The sequence below is a fragment of the Marmota marmota genome, unplaced genomic scaffold, assembly GCF_001458135.2.
Source record: "Marmota marmota marmota unplaced genomic scaffold, marMar, whole genome shotgun sequence".
Lineage (NCBI taxonomy): Eukaryota > Metazoa > Chordata > Mammalia > Rodentia > Sciuridae > Marmota > Marmota marmota.
Genome location: NW_026000079.1, coordinates 3,096,840 through 3,108,748, shown reverse-complemented (window position 1 = coordinate 3,108,748; position 11,909 = coordinate 3,096,840). Strand labels below are relative to the sequence as shown.

At 43.5% G+C, this 11,909-nt stretch overlaps 2 long non-coding RNA genes across 3 annotated transcripts in view; one reads left to right on the top strand and one right to left on the bottom strand.

Moving 5' to 3' along the window:
• Window positions 1-9,051, top strand: part of LOC107156743 — a 19,885-nt gene extending 10,834 nt beyond the window's left edge. Inside the window, exons 4-5 of one of the 2 annotated variants that reach the window (XR_007351874.1) lie at window positions 1,983-2,434; window positions 9,041-9,051. This is a non-coding gene — a long non-coding RNA (uncharacterized LOC107156743). Of the gene's footprint in view, window positions 1-1,982; window positions 5,644-9,040 lie in introns of those variants that run through there. The other variant, XR_007351873.1, reaches the window with a different exon arrangement.
• Window positions 9,052-9,734: 683 nt separating this feature from the next.
• LOC125620261 lies at window positions 9,735-11,903 on the bottom strand. The gene is made up of 4 exons (XR_007351872.1): window positions 11,597-11,903; window positions 10,662-10,710; window positions 10,352-10,447; window positions 9,735-9,832 (listed from the first exon to the last, which is right to left on the bottom strand). It is a non-coding gene; the product is annotated as an uncharacterized LOC125620261 (long non-coding RNA).
• Window positions 11,904-11,909: the final 6 nt, after the last annotated feature.

Genomic DNA, 11,909 nt, shown 5'->3' with positions numbered 1-11,909 from the left:
AAAAAAAAAAAAAAAAAAAGAAAGAAAGAAAGAAAGCTCAAGGAAGGCAGGACTTCAGAGAGATGAATGAGACCCTGTTAGTTTCCACCCCTGCACCCCAAGCTGATGAACCTTTTCTTACTAGGCGCTGCCCACCTGAATCAGTCTCCTTGTCTGGGAAGTTCCAGGCTTATGGGGTGGCTGTAGGGGTGGGTGGGGGGAAGGATTCTTATTTAATACAACAAAGAGTCAACATTGTACTTTGGAATAGTTAGATATTGCCATTAAAATGAAAAATAAAATAAGGAGGGCTATAGTTACCATTCCTTTTTTTAGGAATTTAACCTTTACTTTTTTATTTTATCTGTTTTTTTATGTAGTGCTGAGGATGGAACCCAGTGGCTCACCCTTGCTCGGCAAGCGCTCTACCACAGAGCCACAGCCCAGCCCAATACAGTTACCATTTTTATCTTATTAACTCTAAGAGGCACTGTCTTCATACCTTAGTATTTCTGATATTGGAACATGAATTGCATTATAAATGCATTCTCAGTATAGTGCCCTCCATTTGTTATTAAATCAAGAGCATGTTCTTATGCTCAATGGTCTTAGAAAAAAAATTCACATCCTTACACATGAATATTCTGGCATATTCTACATCCCCCAAAGAAATAAGCGATAAACTATAGTTTTTGTTCAGATGTGAGGTGTTCCCCAAAAGTTCATGTGCGAGATAACGCAAGAATGTTCAGGGGTGAATGATCAGATTATGAGAGTCACAATCCAGTCAGTGGTCAACCCCCTGGTGTGGATTCACTGGTGGTAACTAGGCAGGTGGCTTGTGGCTGGAGGGAGGACTGGGGTGTGCCTTTGTCCTCTGTGAGCCTCTCTCCCACTTCCTGGTTGCCGAGTCCTGAGCTGCTTCCCTCTGCCAGCCTTCCACCATACTGTTCACGGCAGGCCCAGAGCCATGGGGTCAGCTGGCCGTGAACTGAGCCCCTGAAACCATGAGCCAAAATAGACATTTCCTTTTTCTAGGTTGGTCTTGTCTGGTCTTTTGGTCACGGCAACACAAAGCTAACTAAAATAACTATTAAAAAGGAAAGAAAGGGGCTGGGATTGTGGCTCAGCGGTAGAGCGCTCGCCTAGCACGGGCGGGACCGGGTTTGATCCTCAGCACCACATTAAAATAAAGGCATTGTGTTGTGTCCATGTACACCTAAAAATAATTTTTTTTAAAGAGGAGAGAAAATGGATTATGTGAAGATGATACTATCACAACCCTAGTTGAGCCAAGAGGTTCAACTGACAAACTCTTAGAATGAACACCTGTCAAGGAATATGGCTAGATATAAGAAAAATATACAAAACACAACAATTTCCTTATACTTAGGGGAAATATTCTATTTTTTAATAGCAAGCAAAACATAAAAAGAAATATCTAGGAATAATTTTAAGAAATATGTAGAGCTTGCATGCAGCAAGTTATAAAAATTTGAGTATATGTCCTAAATAGAAAGATATACTAACCCCTATAAATGCTAATTCCTGCCAAATTTTAAAACAATTTACTACAAACTCTATGAGGCTGGGGGATAGGGAGTGGGTGCCACATTTCCTCAAACGAACCCTACTGTGTGTAGAATCCAGTGCATAATAAAGATTCAAAAGCCATAGCCGTGAGGGACCGGGGCTGTGGCTCAGTGGTAGAGCACTTGCCTGGTACGTGTGAGGCACTGGGATCGATCCTCAGCACCACATATAAAATAAAGGTATCGTGTCCAGCTGCAGCTAAAAAAAAGCTGTAGCAATGAGAAGACGGATAATTCAATAGATGGAGCTGGGCCAACTGGTTGGCTATTTGAAAGAAAAAACAAAAATCTAGATTCTTGCTTTACATTAATAGACCCAATTTCAATTGTAATAAAAGATTAAATATAGAAACCCCTTAAGTAAAAATGAATTTTAAAAAGGCTGTGTGTATTATTTGATCTGTTTCACAGCAGAATCACAAAGGAGAAGACTGATATCGGTTCACTGCAAATAAGTTTTGTATTTAAGAAAAACAACATGATGTTTGAAAATGTTCACAGTAAAAAGTTTAAAAATATATAAACCAATACACAAAAGAAAACACAGACGTCACCGTCCCCACACGTGCGCAAGACAGTTAATATGTACACGTGTGTGTGATGCTCACGCACCTGGAGCAGAGTGAACGCACGGCAGCTCTCAGGTGGCAGCACTGAGATTGTCTTTTCATTCCCAAGACCATCTTGTGAGAGAAGCGCTCACTGCCTGTTTATGGAAGGGGAAGCTGAGTGGAACACAGTCGGAGAGGTTCCAAGAGTATACAGTGAATGCCAGGCATTCAGACCCAGGCATCTTGGCTCCAGAGTGGGTGCTCCTGGCCATGAAGCTATGTTATCCCCACTAAAGCAAAGCGCAAGTGCTTGTCAGACATTCAGGAAAATATTCAAACTAACAGAGACATGAAAATGAGTCAGCAGTTAACCACTGGGATGACTCAGCGCTGGTGAGGACCACGGCTACCTTCATGATCTAATCGGATTCTTGGAATCCATCTTGGCCTCTTTGAAAAGTTCTCAAATCTGATTTAGGTCCCTGCCACCTGTGTTCTATAAGCCTTTCTATAAGCCCATTCCTCCTAGGATAAAGGCCCCAGAGTGAAACAAGATCTGCACCAGGTCCCCACCCCTGGTCTAGCCCACTCTCAACAGACTTCAAGAAGAGCACCTTCTGTCCTACTGCCCAATAGCACAGAACTCTCTTGCAGTCTTGAAAAAGCCAAATCACAGACTCTTTTCTCTTCTGGTCTTGTTCTGATATCAGAGGGCATATAAAGTTCGAAGTCCCCAGAACCCTAGGTAGCTTTCTTTGTAATCTTACGTAGTTGTTGTTCTACGTTCCTGAGGTCATTTGATTAATCACATCTGTCTGTCCTGTGTAGAAAGTCTTGTGCTTCCACGAGCCACCACAGTGCCTTGTCTACAGACGGTGCTCAAGAACTGTTTCCCAAATGAATGTCTCGTACTGAGCAAATGAAAGAAAGGGGGGGAGAAGAGGAAAAAATAACAAGGAAAGGAGAAGACTCAGGCACTTTCCTATGCCAGTAGTAAGGCTACCTGATGGGTTCAACTTCTTTACCAAGTGATAGGTTAATGTGTGCTGAAAGCCTTTAGTACGTTTAGAACTTCAGTTAATAATGATCATGTGAAAGTAATAAATTATTTCATCATTATTCATTAAACAATGTCATTAAGTCATAAAATCAATCTCGAGGAAGAGAATTTGAAACTTAGCATGAACATCTATGTTCACATGAACAAACAGCATGGTTTAAAATAGCAAAAAACTGAAACCAGCTTTAACACTTGAAGCTGTAGACCTGCTCCAGTGGATCATGACAAAGATGATACTTACAGACAATGGGAGAGGTTAATTTCCTAAACAGAACCCCAAACCGTAAACCTAGCACAGGTGCAGCTTTGAAGACTCATGTGCCCAAGAGGCGAACACTGCTGACCAGCTGCCCACCCCAGCATGGAGCCTTCCTTTCTGGGAACCCTGATCTTTGTCCACTTACCTCTGAGAGGATCAGCTCTCTCTGAGACCCAGAGGGAGGGGACCTTGATGGTCTTGGCATTCCACTCCCTCAGGTGGGCAGTGATACATGGGATAATTGTGGCCAGCAAACCACCCAAAGAAGTCTGTTGGGGAAGGGTTTCTGGGGCAAGGGTCCCTTGCTGTGAGTAGGTGACATCTGAAGATGGTGGAGTGAAGGGCTGGACACTGTTGAGTTGCTGGGTCAACCAGCACAGCAATGCATGAAACACCCAAATATTAACGGTGACGTCTGAGAGGCGGGACTTCAGACAACTCATAAAGATCAAGAAAAGTTGTCCTGCATCCATTACACTTAGGATGTGGTCTTATTTACATTTTGATAGCTTTCTATAATCTTCAGTTTTGCTTTTAATAAAATACAAAATAAAAAATAAAAAGTGTGTATCACCCTTAAAATGGGGGGGTTAACTAGTATGTGTGGGGGCCTGGGTTCAATCCCCAGCCCCCACACAAAAAAGGTTAAAAACAAAAAGACGATATTGACAAAGCTCACAGTCTAGTGATGGGGAACCCATGTAAATAATAAATAAATGACTAAAATGTGAGACAAAAGCACAGTGGAATACCTTTTCACATCTACCAGAGCAGCTAAGATAAAAGGTTCACAATACCTAAGCCGGGAAGCAGCTAGAATCCTGTGGGTGGGAATGTAGAGTGGCACAACCGTCTGGGAAAACTGTCGAGGCTGAACCCAGCGACAGTAGTCCTGGGCACTTAGTCCCCACAATGAAAGAAATGTCTACGAAAAGACTGTACAGGAATCTCAGGAACCAAGGGCTGAGGGAGGGGGAAAGGAGTTAGGTTCAATGAGAACAGAGTTCTCAGTTTGCAAGACCAAAGTGTTCTGGATTTGTGTTGCAAAACAATGTAAATATACTTAATATTACTGAACCTTTAAAAAAGGTTTAAGACGGTAAATTTTACATTATGTTGTTTGTTTGTTTAATTACCACAATAGAAAAATGGGGAAAAATGTTGATGGGGTTTTACTCTTATTAGCCCCTAACTGGAACAACCCGACTGTCCGTAAACACCTTGATGTGTATTCACACGGTGGATCTGGACCCAGACAACTTTGTTGCACCTCACTGGAAGAAGCCACGCACAAAAGCACATATTGCATAATTCCACTCGTATGAAATTTAAATGACAAAACGAATCTGTGGTCCTAGACATCAGAACAGAAGTGGTCTTTGGGAGTAGTAGTGACTACAAAGGGGTACAGGGGCTGGGTGTGGTGGCACATGCCTGTAACCCCCGAGACTCCGGAGGCTGAGGCAGGAGGATCACAAGTTCCAGGCCAGCCTGGGCAACTTAATGAGACTGTTTCAAATTAAAAGGAAAAGGGCTGTGGAGGTAGCTCAGTGGTAGAGCACCCCCAGAAAAGAAAGGGGCACAGGGAAGCTTCCTAGGGCAATGGGAAGATTTATTTCTCCATCTGGGTGGCAATTAAAATATATGAAAAGAACACATAGGTCACACATAGCTACATCCCAATAAAAAGGTCTTAGGACAAAGTGAGGAAGGGGAATCCATCAGCACCTCCTACTGAGAAGCTGCTTGCTGACGCTGAGTGCCTCTTTAAGCCCGATAGCTCCAGATCAATATCATTTCCTGCGGCAATTTATGGAAATGCTAGGCACACCAAAATTTTAAGAAAGAGTGCCCCCTGACTTATGATGGGGCCACAGCCCAATGAGCCATCGCAGGTTGAAAACAGAACAAGGAGAGAGAGTGCTAACACACCTAACCCATGAACATCACAGCTTAACAGCAGTAACCGGAGCGCTGTGGTCTCCCCTCCTCTCTGTGTGGCTGACCTGGGACTGAATGTGTATGGCTTCCGAGCCATTATAAACTGGAAAGTCGTAAGTCAGATCATTCTACGTAGGGAACCACCTCCGTTTGAATCGGTTTGTGGGAGCAAGCTTTGCTAGTCTGATAAATTATTTTAAAAGGGGAAAATATGTAAGCATAGTAATGTAAACATCTTTAAAATAAAACATAGACCTTTATCTAATGAAAACTGCTTTTATTTAAAGTGTCACACATTTCCATCAAGTATCCTCCTAAAATCTGAAATAAAACTGAATATTAGCTTTTGAAAGTCATGTCAAAACTAGAATACAGAATGAAGAAGAAACTTTGAAACTTACAAGCAAAGAGAGCAATCAAAAAGGATTAAAATTTATCTACATAAGAATGAAAAATAGGTTTTACATGTTTAACAATAAAGCCAAAATTAGGTGAAGAATGATAAAATGGGAAAATGTTCAGAGCAAGTTAACTTTTTTCTTTTGCAATGAGCAAGTACTCATGTTTTTGGAGCATTTGTATAATTTATGTTAAAACCACTTGAGCATAATAAATTAATAAACAAAATATTATTTGAGAATTTTGAAAATAGAAATAAAAGTAGTAAGATAAGCAAAAAATGTTCACTTACAAATTACAATGAAATACCATTTTCAATTGAGTTAGATTTTCCTTTTTTTAGTTAAAATGGCCAGATTTAGAGAGGGCAGGTGGGAGGTACACATCCAGTGCTCAGGCATCGCCGACGGCAGTGGGAACGGGAACAGGCTGAGCATCCTTCTCTGATAATCGGAAACCCAACATGCTCCAAAATATGAAAACTTTCAGCTCTGATACGATGCCATAAATGGAAAATTCCATACCATGAAATGCTATTCCATGCACAAATTATTTTTAAAAATTGTATAAAAGTACATTTGGGCTGTTGTGGTTTGGATGTGAAGTGTCCCCCAAAAGCTCAAGTGTGAGCCAATGCAAGAGGGTTCACAGGGGAAATGATTTGGGTGTGAGAGCCTTAAGTAATCAACAAAATAACCCCTAATGGGATTAACTGAGAGGTAACTAGTGGTGGGTGGGGTGTGGCTGGAGGAGGTGGGTCACTGGGGACGTGGGTTTGGGGCATATGTTTGTATTTGGCAAGTGGAGATCTCTCTGCTTCCTGATGATCAGTGAGCTGCTTCCCTCCACCACACTCTTCCACCATCATGTCCTTCCTCACCTTGAGCCTGAGGAATGGAATGTACTGGTTGGGCCTTTTAGTCACAGCAGGGAAAAAGCTGGCTAAAACAGGCCAGGCATATATGAAATGTAAGTGAAATTTCATGTTTAGTGTTGGGTCCCATCCCCAGGATGTGTAGGCATCTATTCCAAAATCTGATATCTGAAACACTTCTGGTCCCACACGTTTTGGATAAGGGACACTCAATCTGTATTTGCTTTTTAGGAAGCAATCAGGACTAAGCACTCTAATGAGTACTGCAGCTGGCCTGGAACTGGAGCTTGGAGATATGGGGTTAAGTCTGTATCTGCATGAGAATTACTTTTCTGTTATTGTTAAAAAGAAAGACAGGGATATTTTCCCTTTGTCGTGTGGTGTTGGAGGTGGGCATGGACTGGGTGGGATTCCCCCAAGTTAAGGCATAGCACTAACCCAGGCAGATGGTATGCTGTGGAGGAGTGAGGGTGTGGATTTGGGCTCCCCCTAAGAGAGGGCTGAAGTCAGATGCTTGAGCGCCACTGCCTTGAAGAGCCACTGGTCCCCCACAGGCTCTGCACACATCCCAGGGCAAGGAGGCTCTGGACAATGGCAGTGGGTGCCACTGATGTCACACTGACGTCAGCAATGGCAAAGGCCAGGTGCAGGTCAGCGTGCATGCTGACGATGCAGTAACTTGTTCTTACTACCATGAGTGTGAAGACCTCAGGAAAGGGCTGCAGACACCCAGCTGTTACTGGTGGCTCTATTTCTGGGGGACAGGATGAACCTGATGGAGAGACCTTACTTCTTTCATAATTTTAAAATGGGAATGTTTTACTTCCATTTGTCCTTTAATGAGTGTTTTGATATTTAAAAAGAAAACAAGTCTTAAAGTTCATAACCCTTGACCCCAAAACCTCAGCCTAGGAATGAGTTGCTATTTATAAAGAGCTTAGAACAGTGCCTGGCACATTGTAGGTGCCCAAGGAAATGTTTTAAAAATAAATACTCCTGACAGATGCAGTGGGACATGCCTGTAATCCCAGCTACCTGGGAGGCTGAGGCAGAAGGATGGCAAATTTGAGCCAGCCTTAGCACTTAGAGAGACCCTATCTCCAAAAAAAAAAAAAAAAAAAAAAGGCTGGGGATTGTAGTACCATGGTACTGTGCCCTGGGCTCAATCCCTATCACTGCAAAAATAAATATCCAAGAAAAAAGCTTTAGGATATGAAAAAAAAAAAATCCTTAATAATAAACAACCTATCAAAGTTCAGAAAGGAGCTGGGTGTGGTGGCATGTGCATGTAGTCTCAGGTACTTGGGACACTGCACAAGGAGGCTCATCACTTGAGCCCAGAAGTTCAAGGCCAGCCTAAACAACATAGGGAAACCTCATCTCAAAAACAAAACAAAAACAAAAAAACCAGAGAGACTCAGAAGCGTTTGAGAGTGAGTCAGGTCTATGTCCACACAGGGTGGAATTCCCAGTGGGCTTCTCCTTGGGCCTGATCTCTGCAGGTTCAAACCCACATGGAGAGCAAGGTTCTGCCTTCTGGGGATGATCTGCAATACTCAGTGTCAGACCTTTACAATGAGACTCCATCTATCATGCTGACTGGAATCCTTAGTAACATCAAGCTAGCATTTTCTTCCTCTGGGCAAATTTTCATTCATTCATTTACTAAACATTAACTGAGCCCCTACTATGTGCTGGGCACCATCCTAGGCACTAGGGATATCAAACAAGGCAATGTTCCTTTCCTGGTTGTTCTCATGAAGCTGATGTTCCAAAGAGGAGAGAAAAATAATAAACAAATAAATATAGAAAGCCAGTGATTGTGTGTGCTCTGAAGAAAAATAATGCTGGCTAAGGGTAGGAGGTAAGGAATACAAAAAAGGGGTTCTGCTTAGTGGAAAACAGAATGGTAAACTGTTACCAAACAGAAATAAAAATCTACTATAGGGTGTGCTCAGAGAGAGGGGGTATCTAACTCAATGAAGGGTTCCGGAGGCTTCTGGAAGAAGCATGACTTGGTCCAAAAGCTAGCCAGAGGAAGCAGAGGGCAAGGGCAGCCCAAAAGGAAGATGCAGAGGCGTGGCAGGAGTGCAGAGCACAGTGGGTGCTGCGCCACGCAGAGAACAGTGCGTGACGGACAAGCAAGACCCGTGGATTCATTCCAGTTGGAAGGTTCTGGAAGGGCCTTGAAGATGTGAGATATGAGCACACATTCAAGCACATGTGCCTGTGCACAGATGCACACCTCCGGTAGTCGTCTGGCATTTCTGCCTGCCTAGTCCTCTGCACTTGCCCATCCTGTGGTCAGGGCGGGGCTGGGCATGCAGCTCAGTGTGCGGGGATGGCCCAGCATGCTCAAGGCATGGGTTTGATCCCCAGCAGCAGCGTGTGGGGAAGCCCATGAGTTGATGGAGGGACAGTTTACTTCTCCATCCCAGGTGTGGGCCTGAGACAGAGACCTGCTCAATTGTGAAATCCCTAGCCCTAACCCTTGTCGTAGTGATTAGCTGAGATGCTAGAAGACAGCTAGAAGGTCATAAATTTGAGACTGCCAAGAATCAAGTTTTTCAGTACACAGAAAAAGCAAAAAAAAAAAAAAAAAACAAAAGGAACAGAGAAAGACAGGGCCAAGAGAGCCTTTATGATATCATTTTAGCCCCAGAATCTAGTCATGCCTGAAGCTCACCTTTGACTTTCTAGTTAAATAACCAAAATGGGAAAAAACTTTTTTTTTTAAGTTGGTTCATTTTGGATTTCTTCCATTTGCAACTAGATTAATGTGTATGGGGGTGACACTTTTTGTGTGCGGTCGGGGATGGTATAAAGGGGAAAGGAAGAGAGATGTCAGAGGGTCTCATCGAGTCTGATAAAAATGGTGAAACAGGTGGCCTCAGGGCATCTGTGAGAAACAGAACCAGAGCTTCTTGGGTAGAGGAACTGCAGCATGTGTGTGTAGATCAGTTTATGTGGATGGGTTATATAAACCTCGCATGTTCCTAATAGTTCACTATCTGGACCTAAGTCATCTTTAAAGAAAGCAATGACACAGAATAGAGAAATGACACAAAAACACCATGAATGCCATCTGTTTAAAACTAGTTTACTGGGTTGAAGAAGTAGCTCAGTGGTAGAGCGCTTGCCGGGCATGCATGAGGCCCCTGGGTTCAATCCCCAGTACTGCAAAATAAGTAAATAAATAAATAAATGAACAAATGAATAAAATTGGTTTACTATTCCCACATTAATCCACATCAGTCACAGAACTTTCTCAAAAACTTAAATTTGAAAGAAACTTAATATTTTGAACTCTTTATTCTGGATGCCAAACAATCATCTGGTGCTCTCCAGAAAACTTAACTCAAGCAGCTGTACCCATTAAAGTCCACGTTGAACAGATGTTAGAGCAAAACAAATTGGTATATCTCAAGAGATCACTACAAAAGCCCAAAAGCTCAGATTCCATTGTTCGCATACTTAAAAACTCTAATCAGTTAGTCACAGATAATAACACCAATCTTGGTCTGAAAGAGTTTCAGATCTTTAAATCCATGAATCAGATGCTTATGTTACAATGTGTTGTATATAAAAATAGCTAGCTTAAGGAGACTTGGTGGCATTAAGCATAGGGCCTCCTTCTGGCAAGAATGACAATGCCTCAAGATTTGTTCTTTCCACAAGCATTTACCAAATACCTACTGTGTGCCCACGATCTCAGCACTGTGTGCCCATGCCCATGAGCCTTCCCTTTTCTCTTGGTGAAAAGGCCAAATCTTGGTTCACATCTGGACAATGCTGGGTAAAATGTAAAATAAAAAAATAAGGTATCATTGGAACAATATGAGATGCTATTTTTGCAGCCAATGCTGGCTTTCCCTTCCCCCACATACCACCTTCACATTGCTGGAACACTAGAAAGAATAAGACCCAAACCACAGAGCCTGATGCCCTGGCTCAAGTTCCAGTTCTGCTATTAACTAGTAGTAACAGGACTTAGGCCAAGACTCACCTTGTGCATCTGTAAAATGGGGATGATATTTACTTCTTGCATTAAGTTGCTGGAGAGATTACATAAATTAATGTATGTGAAGTTTTTCACATGGTGACAGGTATGAAATAAACATTAAAGAGAAGCTATAATTAATAAAGTGAGATCTTAATCTCTTTCCAGATCTAGCATTTTATATGATCTACAGTAGAGAGATTATGGGTTTTGATACTCCTCCCCATCCCCCCTCATCAAACACACACACACTCACACTCACACCAGTCTGCTTTATCATATCTGGCAGAATAGCAAACATCCAAAATAGCAAAAAGATCCCCTGTCTGTCAAGCAGCTGAACCAATAAAAAAATCTTCAGTATTGACAAGTTCAAGTGCCTGGGTACTAGGCCCTTACTAATAATAGCTAAACACTTCAAATTCTGACAACCCTGCAAGGTAGGTATAATTATCTGCATTTTGTAGATAAGCCCAAGTAGGAGTAGAGGTTAAATAACTCACTCAATGTCACACTGCTGCTAAGTTTATGCCCCTTTCCACTCCATTTCTCTGCCTCCCCTACAGCAAGCACTTTTCTCTTGGTAAATAATGAACAAGATATTTCAGGATCTTTAAGGCAATAGAAATGAGCCCTTTGGTAGAGAAACAAGTTGGTATTATCACTCAGCGCTTGGCGACATTTTGAAGCTCCCGTGTTCTGTGCCCCCAATGACCTGCTCTAGCATCCCTGCCTCCCACTCCAGCGACCGGCCACCAGCCGGTGGTGTAGGCCTCTGTGTGCGTCCTCCCGCTGCAGCTTAGACTCTGCGCCTGAGCTAACTGCGCGCTTGCACTGCCCTCGCCTGCCCACGGCACTCAAAATCCCATGACAGGTATCCCTTTGGGGAGGCAAGTTCCCCAAACGCTGACACCACCTCGGAACACCTCGGGCCGGCTTACCCTCTAGTGGGGCCCAGGAATCAAGCCAAACAGATGAAGGAAAGGGAGGTGACGCAACTAGGCCTCCTGCACCAGAGCCAGACGGAGGCTGTGCGCAGCGGCCGTGACCCCGCAGTGGGCTCTCCGCGGTGGCCTCCCACGCCGTCACTGAGCGAGACACGCACGGGCAGCGGGTATTATCCCCGGGGTGAGCTGCTGGTCCAGTGCGTTTGGGGGAGAAGGCGCTGGAAGGCGCGTCCCAGGAGCGGTCCCAGGCGCCGCGCTCTCCAGTCGTTCTCGGAGGCGGGGGCAGCGACAGAGGACCCGGGGCCCG